Consider the following 10,608-nt stretch of genomic DNA (forward strand, 5'->3'; position numbering starts at 1 on the left):
CAAACGTCCGTTGCCACCGTTATAAGGGGGGGATAATAAACCAGCACTTTGTCGATCGGTTGATCGGTTTATTTGGCGATTGTGTTCAGTTTGCGATGCTGCAATCGTCCTGATCCGCGGGAGGAGATTATTGCAACGGTTGCCGCTTGCTGAACATTGAATTGCGTGTGATGACTTTGGTTGGAGGTTTCTTTTGTCTCCCGCTTTAAGGCCCTTTTCCTTTGTTAAAGTTTTTTTTGTTGATAAAATGATTCATTTGGCTTGAAGGAAATAAAAATCGTCTTCCTATTTTGGGTGACATTTTGTAGCAGTTACAGCTAAGGGAATTGAATTCTCTGTAATTTATTATCTACAATAACATGTCCAACCGATGCAACACAACCATCACGATTCAAACTTACAAGACAGTTTTCATATAATTTATTCATCATTAATCGTTGCTTTTCCACGGTCACTCAACGCACAGCAACGTGCGCTTCGCGCAGTTAATTGTACAGGCCATGGCAATGCAGACGCCTACACAAAAACGCACGCACAGTCACCGCATAATACGATCGTTTGAGAAATTTCGCATCGTTATGCTGGTGCTGCTGCAAGCGATAGGCTTACGAATTTAAAGATCTCGGCTTGCGGCACATGCTGTGCGATTCCGGATGCAGACCAACCGAGTCCACCGAGTGAACCGCTCCATCTCGACCCCCGTAAGACCCAAAACCGCACAACACCTCGCACGCCTCCACCAGGCAAGAAGAGAGGGTGAGCCAAAGAAAGAAGGGCTGCGAGCAATGGAAATTAATTTCACTTTTAATTTTTGTACGCCAGACTCGACCGCCAGCTGCCAGCTAGGGGGACTTGGGGTAAAGCATTAACCTCTCACAGCGATCCGTAACGCGTATCGCGTATCCGTCAGGCGCCCAGCTGGCATGTGACTGCATTTGCTACTGCCCTCCAGCTTGGAACGGATCACATAACAGCCGCACCGCGCTGTATGATCGGCCCGCCCGGTTACCCATCGTTTGGCGTTACGAAATCAAGTAGCATCGCTCGAGATGACTGATGCCCGCCTGGCTTGGTACGGGGAAGCTTTCTTCGAAAAAGAATTGACTGAAATATTGGGTCGTGATAGTGCTTTAATTAGTTCTACGGCAATATTCAGCGTACAGAATCCGTTACCGATGTCGTCATGCTCCTGTTCACATTGCTGTCGCCGTTTAGATGTGTTATTAACTTTGGCCCCAAATCCTAAATCGAGCCGCTTATGTGCAAACCGATGTGAGGCGTGCAGTAGCTAAAATTACAGTGTTTCACCGCTACGCTTTTTCTATTGTGAGCAGGAAAGCTCGGGCTAGGTGTATGTGTAATGATTAAATGATGAATGTTTGTGGCGTGAATGAATTTCGGTTATTTTTAAAGTTTAATAAACCTTGTTGATGATAAGAACAACACCGAGCCTCTTTTTTTGGTAAATTCAGCAAGTTTTAATCAGTTTTAGACAATTTTGATCTTTTACAAAACAGTTTTGGTAGATCATAATCTGGTACAGCAGATGACATCCTAAATTTGATATTTTATATTGATGGTTAACTTCAAATTGTCAGCTTTGTTTGTTGCCAGGGGTATTTTAATTATTGTTATAGTCTTTAATATTTTTCCATTAATTTTTCTATGGGTTGAGAGCACCTGGAACAGCAAAAAGTTGAAATCTAAAACCATATTGTTTTATACCTCAGTTTAGAGGCCAATGTTGATTGTATTGTTTTGGCATGAATAAGATTGAAGATCCAATTAAGATTCTTTAAACGATTCTGAAATGTAAAATTGATCTAATCGTAATCGTATTCGAGTTAAGCTGCACGGATATAAAGAGCAAGTGTCTATTTAGTCGTTTATACCATTAAAAGCATCAATCCATTCAATTTTTAATTAATTTTTAGCTCTAAAACCTCAATTTTAGATATCCATTAATTAAATAAATTATGATTAAGTGTTGCAAATGTTTGACACATTTAACAGCGGAAGGTGCAGAACCCTTAAAACACTCATCAATTGTTAAATTTAAATAAAGTCTGTTCCCCAGTTACGCGGTTTCTGCGTTCCCGGCGAATCCGCGTAACTCGAATATCCGGGTATGTCGAATTTCACGTTTTTAACTAAAATACTATTGATTACTCAGAGTTTTTGATTTAATTTAGTACTTTTATACAATTTATCATTTATTTGGTATGATTTGTGCGAAAAATTCTAATATTTCTGGCTTTTAAGAGGTTTCAATTTGTTAGCAAAAATGAAATTTTGATTTGGAGTTTTTTTTACTTTTATTAATAAAATGATATTAGTTTGTAAAGAGGGAAACATACTCTCGAATTGGGAATTATCTGGGTTTTTGGTGTAATATCAAGCGTTTTCCAACAAAGAATATGCCCCAATGTAAATAAATACACCATTAACACAAGCATTTTTTTAATTAACATCAAATATATGTCTTTAAGAATCCACGTACATAAAAATGTTTTAGTTCTCAAATGTTATTGAAATTTACTAACCAAACAAGCTTCAAGAATACTGTTTTGCAATGGATAACTGCTGCTTCATGTCAAGGTTGCCACCGCTCGGTAGATTACTACTTAGACAACCAATTTGTTGTTGTCCACCGCAGGAAAAACCCCTGTCAATGTCACATGCAATTGCCAAAGAGCAAGCAACTGTCTATGTCATCGGCTAATTACCACTCTTCAGCAACATCCTTCCTCAGGTCAGAGGGTTGGTAGAAGAGTGACACCGTTCCGTTCGTTGACCATCATCATACAAGCGTCTTCCGCTGTTGACATGCTGATTTTAGCCAAACTTTCAATTCCATTCATGGCTCATCACACACACAAAAATTTTACTCATTTGTTCATACACAAGGAAACAAACACGCTGCGTGTAAAGTTCAGTCACTTTGCAGGTATTTTTATTCCCAATGAAAAACTTGCCACCCACTCGCAAGTCAGCTCATGCGAAGTCGGTGATCACAGAAAAATGCCAACTAATTAACGATCCGTTTCGGCGCGTGTCCTTCCAGCGGGATTTTGTATCTTTCGGCATAGCCGTAAACTAACAATCACGCTATATCGCGAGCGAAAAACGGATCGACGGATCCAGCAAATACCGGTTCCCGGTACCGTGCCGTTTCCGGTTCCGGTATTCACACTACGGCAACGCAACGCAAACTTCAACTCCACTCAAAGTGAAAGACCTTCGAGGCGGTAAACAGCATCTACAACATTTCTCTTCGCAAAAGACTCCCACATCCGACGACGGTGTTGCGGTGGCGGCAACGATGCGCGCGGGCGGGTACCAGGGCGGGTACAATTTCTCCCACTTTGTTTGCCAACATCCGTTTAGGCTCGTTTGGCGTCTGTGGCTCGCTGTGTGTCGTGTGCAAAATGCGCGAAAGAAAATAACGCACCACATTTATGGTGATTTCGTTCCGGCCTGTCCCAATAATAAGGCGTCCACCTCCTGTGCGGGCTTGGAGCTTGCGCAGGACACAAACCGGGGAAGGTGACCGGTCCGGTGAAAAGAGGAAGAACGAGGCGGTTGGCGAAGATGTGGTAGGCAAAATGCATTCAACTGCAATTCGACTTGTCACCGCGTACGGGCGTACCAAATGCAGCAGCAGCAGCACCGGTTGCCGGTTGGGGCCGGTTTGGGTGATTTTTTTTGTGTACAAAAAGCCCGGACCGCTCAACGTCCGGCAATTATGCGTTCGCGAGCGTTTAAACGTTGCTCAACACGGGCAATGGTTTGGTCCGGTCTAGCTGAAGATGGGGCTAGTTTGTCGTTTAATCTTTGTTGAAGGGTGCAGCTCGTCGGTTGTGCAATTCCGACACCGACAAACAAGGGGCTGGACCAATTCCTACCGGTGCGGTTTGAGGCTTCGGGTTTTCTCACGCACTGGCAACGATAAACGTTAAGATCTTAGCCACCGACATCGGGTGAAGCTTCGTTCAGGCCATGGCCACTGGAATTTTGGGGATGGTTTTGAAGGATGCTGGCACTCGCTGGTGCGACTCGGTGCGACTCGGCCACGGTGTGCAACAATACCATCGGCCGGCTAATGGGACGGTCAAGATCGCCATTGTCGTCGCCGTGTAGACTGTTGGCCTCGCATTGGACGCTTTTAGTGCACGCCTCACAAAAATGAACGCAATGGGATCGCCACTGTAGATGAACATCACTTTCTCACGCACTCTCGCGCGCTCTCAATTACCATATTGCACCTTATTCTTTGAGCGTGTTTTTTTGTTAAACGAGCAGTTTATGATACCAATCTGTGGCAGTCAAAAAAAAAAGAGTATGTCGAAACCTCTAGGTCAGCAATGCTGGGTATGAAGCGACTTCTAATTGAAGGTTGGCTAGTGAAACGATTGGAACTGTTCGTCTATCACCAAGATCTAGCATCAATGTCGCTAGATGTAGCTTATCGTGCGAATCAAATGTTTGCGATGTGATCTTACGACGCAAAGAATAGCCATCGGAACTGGAGCATCTCTTATGGGCATTTCGAAATAAGCTTAAGCCCATTCGCTTTTACCTTGACTTTAGGATTTGCTCGGCTTACAAGCAAGCAAAAAAAAAGGCAAAACAACGACAACCCACGCGCCAGGATGGTAAGAAAACGCAGTGCTCTACGCTGCACACACCGGCACTCGCACTCATGTTTAGTCTAGGCTAGGGCTGGACGGCGAACTTTCCACGCCATTGGAAAAAGTGAAACTAGTGAAATGTAACGATAGCGTTTCCGAACGCGAACGCTGCCCTGCTCTGTTTTTTTTTCTTCTTCTTTCTTCTACCTTTTCTGCTGCCTTCCCGCCCTCTGCCAATGTACATGCAATACACAGCCGCGTACAACAATGGGCGTTCGTTCAGCTTATCCACACATTCCGCACGCCTCGTGCCGTTTTAAAATGTGGCTGCTTTTTTTTCCTCCTCCTACTCCTTCACTCACAGTGCATTAGCAAAAAATCGAAAGGAGAGTAAGTGAACTGTCGCCGAAAGGTTCAACCGCGGTACCGAAGCAGCGCAAAATGTGTAGCACAATCGATCCTCGGCGTAGGTTTTCACGAGCGAATGGTGTGTGACTGTGAGCGTTTGCCTGCAGCTACACTGGGATGAAAACATACGCATTTGAGTTTTTGAAAGGGTTTCCAGTGTTTTTAAATGCAAAACAATGTCCCTTTGAACTTTTTTTTAAAATAAACATTTGTACCATCATTCATCTACTCAGTTTGACTACTCGTTCATCTCCTCAGAGTAATAACATAACTAAAAAAAGCTCAGGAATAACTGCAGGGAAGGTCCAATAATCAAACTCATCCATTATCCTTTCATAAATGATTGCTGTCTTACCCCAAGTTGTTGGAAACTGATAGACGAAATAAATAAAATCACTTTAATTACTGCTGAATATCAATCAGTAGACTCATTCAAAGCTACTAGCTCCTACAAGATTCTTGAGCTCCACACGATCCACCATGACCATGTATTCACTAAATTGTATTTAATCCGTTGAATTTGTTTGTTTTCAATTCAATTCAGGTTGTTTTAATCCATTTGTTTCTTGATTAATCACACATTTTACGTATTGTTTTCGTGTTTAAGCACCAATCAACTACTTGTCTTGCGTTTTTTGTTGTGTTTCACTTTGGTTAGATTCTATATTGATTTCCACATTTACACACGCATGCTTTATAACTTCAAGTATTTAGATTCACTCTTATGTTCACTCAAGTCACTGTTCGAAGCATTTGTTGGCAATTTCCAGACACCAAACACACACAAACACCTATGTACACAATCCAATCAACAATTGTAAACATAAAAATGTTTAAAAACAATGCACAAATGTATCCATTCACGTGAAATCCCCGGGCCAATCATTATTGATCGCAATTCTGCACAAAAGATTTCAACAGCCGAACAGGCGATGAACCTTCACTGGTTGCTGTACCGAAAAAACAAACAAAAATCACACTCGCGCTTACTTCGAAACAAACAAAACCGGAGCAGAACCAACGAAAAACTAAACCCCAAAATGTGTGTTCACACTTCGTAGGCACACTGGGTCTCCGTCTGAGATGGGATACGACACGCCGCGCACGGATCGTTCACCTAGCTACAGTACATCACTGACGGACCACTCGACGTTAACTGAACGATAAACCATAAAACAAACGCAGGTAATCCGGGGGCCTCCGTGCTGCGAGCCTTCACCGTCGCTCACCTCCCCATCCCCCCTCTTCCCCCCCAATTGCAATGGGGAAGGGGAAGTGTACAGTGTCCACCGGAGACGTCGCCAGCTGAGCTGACTCCCACTCCTGGCCGGCGAGCGTAACCCTTCCCTGTGCCCGAGAGGTGGAAGTGTTCCGGTTGCACTGCCGCTGGAAGGGGCTCCGCTGGTGCATTGCATTGGTCAACAAAGCGGGAAGGGGGAAAGGAGCGATTAAGTAATACTCTCCCCATCTTTAGTCTCCCCCCCCCCGCTCCCTGTTCCGCACCGTTTCCCCCGAGCCACCGGGGCTGTTCACGCACAATTCAAATCCTCCCAGCAGGACTTTGCTCACTAATGTGCTTTTTTCCGCACTAAACTTTCCGAACAATATCCTACCGAAGTATGTAAAACAATAGCTAGGAGAGGTAGAAAACAAAAACACCCGCGTCAAGAGTGCGTAAGTGAGTAGCGCGAGCACACCGAACAGCACCGAATGGGGTGGTAGTAGATGGGAGACTGCTGAGTCGCTGCCGAGCCGTAAGCACATAATCCCCCCCGCCCCGAACTCGGAAGAGAAATGTACAACCTTCAGCATCGCGGGCCGGCTGCGATCAGTACAACCTTCACGCTCTCTCCCTTTTTCGCTCGACGAAGAAATGGTGAATTTGAAGTGTGTGTGTTTGTGTGTGTTGCTGTTTTCTTCGGCTTGGAACTTTTTCCTTCGTTCAGTTGGTCGCCTTATTGCTCTCTCTCTCTCTCTTTCGCTGGTGGAGTTAGTTTTCTTTCACTTCCCTCGATTGCATGTGCTGTTTGCATGGCCTAGCCAAGACACGCGCGCAATGCAATCTCTTTCTTTCGTTTCCACCACGCTGGAAGAGCTTTAAAGCATAAACAAGAGAAAAATCAAGCATCAACACCCGTTCGGTTCGTAGCACTCGCTCGCTCCACGTGACAGGCGGCTCCAAGTGCTCCACCGCGCACGCACAACGAATCGGACTCCCCTTCGTCACAAACACACACACACACACACACACACACACACACACACACACACACACACACACACACACACACACACACACACACACACACACACACACACACACACACACACACACACACACACACGCACGCACGCACGCACGCACACAAGCAACGACTCAAGCGCACACACTCACACACACACACTAACAGTGAAGTCAACCACAACACCTCCACCAGTGTGATCGTGACGGTGCAATAAACTGTTGTGTGCTTGAAAGCGAAAGATGCTCTTTCTTCTTTCCATTTTTCACCTTCGCTTTCATCGCCAGCCCGCCCGCTTTCCCCCAAACTCTCCCGAACCGCCTGTTTGCCCAACCCGTGCACCCGTAAACGATGGCTCTCTTTGCTAGTGCTCTCCTTTTCTCTCTCTCTCTCTCTCTCTCTCCCGATGCACCTTGGAAGCCACGAGCTGCGAGGCCGCGTAAGAAAAACGCATGTTTTTCTTTCCTTTTCTTTTCGTTTTTTTGTTTACTACAACTACTTTTGCTGCTACAAACCTCGGTGCGGAGAAAAATGTCGGAAAAATAGGCGGAGAGGAAAGGGTAGTGGTAGCGGTGTAAGATTACCCCCATCCGTTCCGAAAAGCACTTCCGCTCGCTTTCCACCACCTACACACGAGAGAAAAAAAACAGTAAAGTATGGCCGGAATCAGGTTTTGTGTTCGTTTTGGTACGAGATTTGGAAAACTTCCTTACACAACCGTATCGGCACTGATATGGTTCACAGCTGGGTAGGCTGCCAATCGGACACGGTGTGTGTGTATGTGTGTTGATAACGCGTACATTTCCTTCCCCTTGCGCTGGCCATGGGGTGGAATTTTAACAAGCAAACGGAAGCAATGTTTCGATGCCATTCAACTGAGGACCGAGCCAAAGGCATGGACAGTCGGAAGCGTACGGTAAAATCTTTTTTGGTTAAGTCGTCCTGAATAAAGGGAAGAACCTGTTTTTCCTCTATGGAACCGAACGCAGGGGTTTAGTGTAATCGATCAAAACATAAAAAACGGTCCAAACGACGCACGGGCCTCTTAGACGATGCGGTAATAGCTTCCTTCCCCAAACAAAGCGACGAACCTGCTCGTCCGTCCACTTTCTTTTCCTCGCTTATCAGCCGGTTCGATGGCGCTCCATCCACGACATTGCATAATCTTTCTCTTCCCGCTCGCTCTACTCATAAACGCACGTGTGTGTGTGTGTGCGTACAGGTTAGGGTTGAGGTTTGAAATCATAAATCGAAAAACCGAACCCCGCTCGACGATACCGTGATGACGATGATGTTGGGCACCGTTTGGGACGCACGAACGTATCTGTACAGCGGTCGATCATGTTGCAAGCCGACCAACCCGAAACCCAATGGCAATGGAAAGTGAAATGGACCTGTTCCGCGCGCGTACACAAGTGTTTGCCATCCTTGCGCGCGCGCGCCCTGCTACAACTGTTTCCCTCTGGGCAGCCAAGGTTTAGTTCAAGTTTGAAACAGCTGAAAAGCAGGCGGGCAGGAAGCGATGCGAACGAGCCGGCCCATGGCATGGCATCGGAAGCGAAGGCAGCTGGCAGGCGATGGCTTGACGGGCAAACCATGTTCGTGGCGTGGCGGGTTGGTAAGCTAGAGAGAGCACACGGGGTCAAGGCGTGTGTGTGTGTGTGTGTGTGGAGCTGTGTGGGGGTTGTGATCTTTGTGTTAAGCCCTCCACCGTGGAGGGCTCGCATTTGCCGTGGAAATGGTGAAGCCTTTTTTTTCTCTCTCTCGTAGCGACATTTTACCAATCACCTCCTCGCATACACACGTGGAAACACTTTCTCGGGTTACACAATTTTGAGGTGGGACGCAAAACGGCTCGGGTGCTCTTTGCGGGGGTGAGCGCACGGAATGACATCAGCGCAGAAGCTTCACGCAGTGCAGGGAAGAATTGGGATGAAAGTGAAAACGGAAAGATGAAACGCACGGCCCAGCAGCTCGCAACATCGGTGAGCAAGCAAAGAAGCGGCATTAAATTTGACTACCACAAGCAGCAGCAGCAGCAGCAGCAGCAGTACTTTTAACGGGGATGGCCTTCGACACAGCGAGTTAACGCCCGTGACACAAGAGCAGTACTGAAGCTTCACAGCGAAAGTGACAAAAGAAAGGAAAGATTAACGGACCGAAGGGTTGATCGAGAATAATCGCTTACGTTTACGGGCAGGGAGTTCCCCTCGAAAAAAAAAACCTTCGTTCTAACAGGGCGAGAGCGAATTGATGACTCGGCTGGGAAAGGCAATCAAGCGATCATTGGCTCGTGCTGGCCCCTCAAAAGAGTGTTTGAACTTGAGTTCATCAACACCGAAACTAACGGTACCCGCATTCTGTGGGAGATGGGTTTTGTTTGTTTCGATCTTAGCACCGTCCTGTGGTACGAAAGACTTTTGCTCTTAACGCGCAAGCGACGAACCCCGGCCGAAAGATACACACTGTGGCTCATATCTTTCTTTGTCGAGCGGTTGAATTATAGCGCTGCGTGTCTGTCGACACCAAATCCGGTTCAACCGAGCTGGGAGACGCTTGCTCGACTTCAGCATGATGCATCGGTCGATGAATCAGCACGCTCGCGAGAAGATAAGCAAGCGGAGAAACAAAGAATAAGCAAATCACCCCAAACCATGGTCAGCGCTTGGCGCGAATGATGTTATACCGACATAAGCGCCAAAATCTGCAACCACACACAAAACCGCTTCAACAGCTTTGAACGCAACGCAACAACAACAACAACAACAGCAACAAAAAACCCTCCAAAATATCCGTAACCTGGAAACTATTGACCTACTATCACGACCAGCGCCAACCAGCGCCCGGTGCCGGAGATGGGAAATTTTCACTTTCGCAATGCGCCGCAGCAGCAGCAGTGGCGAGAGCGCCCCACAGACTCACCGCTTTGCCAAACATTCGCTCACCCTTCCCAGATCTCATCAAGGATGTGTTGCTTGCATGCGTGTGAGGCGAGGCTGTCCGAATCTCCGGGTTTGTGGTTTGCTTCTCTCCCGCCCCCCTCAGACAAAGAGGGGAATAAAAAAAAACGAAATGATGTTTCATCAAAATTTCCCCATTTTTTTCTTGTTTTTCGTAATCCTCTCCATTTAAAACAAATTGCCAGCGAAGCTTGAGTGTGTGTGTGTGTGTGTGTGTGTGTGTGTGTGTGTGTGTGTGTGTGTGTGTGTGTGTGTGTGTGTGTGGTGTGTGTGTGTGTGTGTGTGTGTGTGTGTGTGTGTGTGTGTGTGTGTGTGTGGTGTGTGTGTGTGTGTGTGTGTGTGTGTGTGTGTGTGTGTGTGTGTGTG

At 46.4% G+C, this 10,608-nt stretch overlaps 1 protein-coding gene across 3 annotated transcripts in view; it reads right to left on the bottom strand.

Moving 5' to 3' along the window:
• Positions 1 to 6,172, bottom strand: part of LOC121597684 — a 28,683-nt gene extending 22,511 nt beyond the window's left edge. For all 3 annotated transcript variants that reach the window (XM_041923658.1, XM_041923657.1, XM_041923656.1), the window contains exon 1: positions 6,030 to 6,172. The gene's annotated coding sequence lies outside the window, so the exon portion shown is untranslated. The remainder of the gene's footprint in view (positions 1 to 6,029) is intronic.
• Between the last annotated feature and the right edge of the window lie 4,436 nt (positions 6,173 to 10,608).

This window comes from Anopheles merus, chromosome 3R (assembly GCF_017562075.2).
Source record: "Anopheles merus strain MAF chromosome 3R, AmerM5.1, whole genome shotgun sequence".
NCBI lineage: Eukaryota > Metazoa > Arthropoda > Insecta > Diptera > Culicidae > Anopheles > Anopheles merus.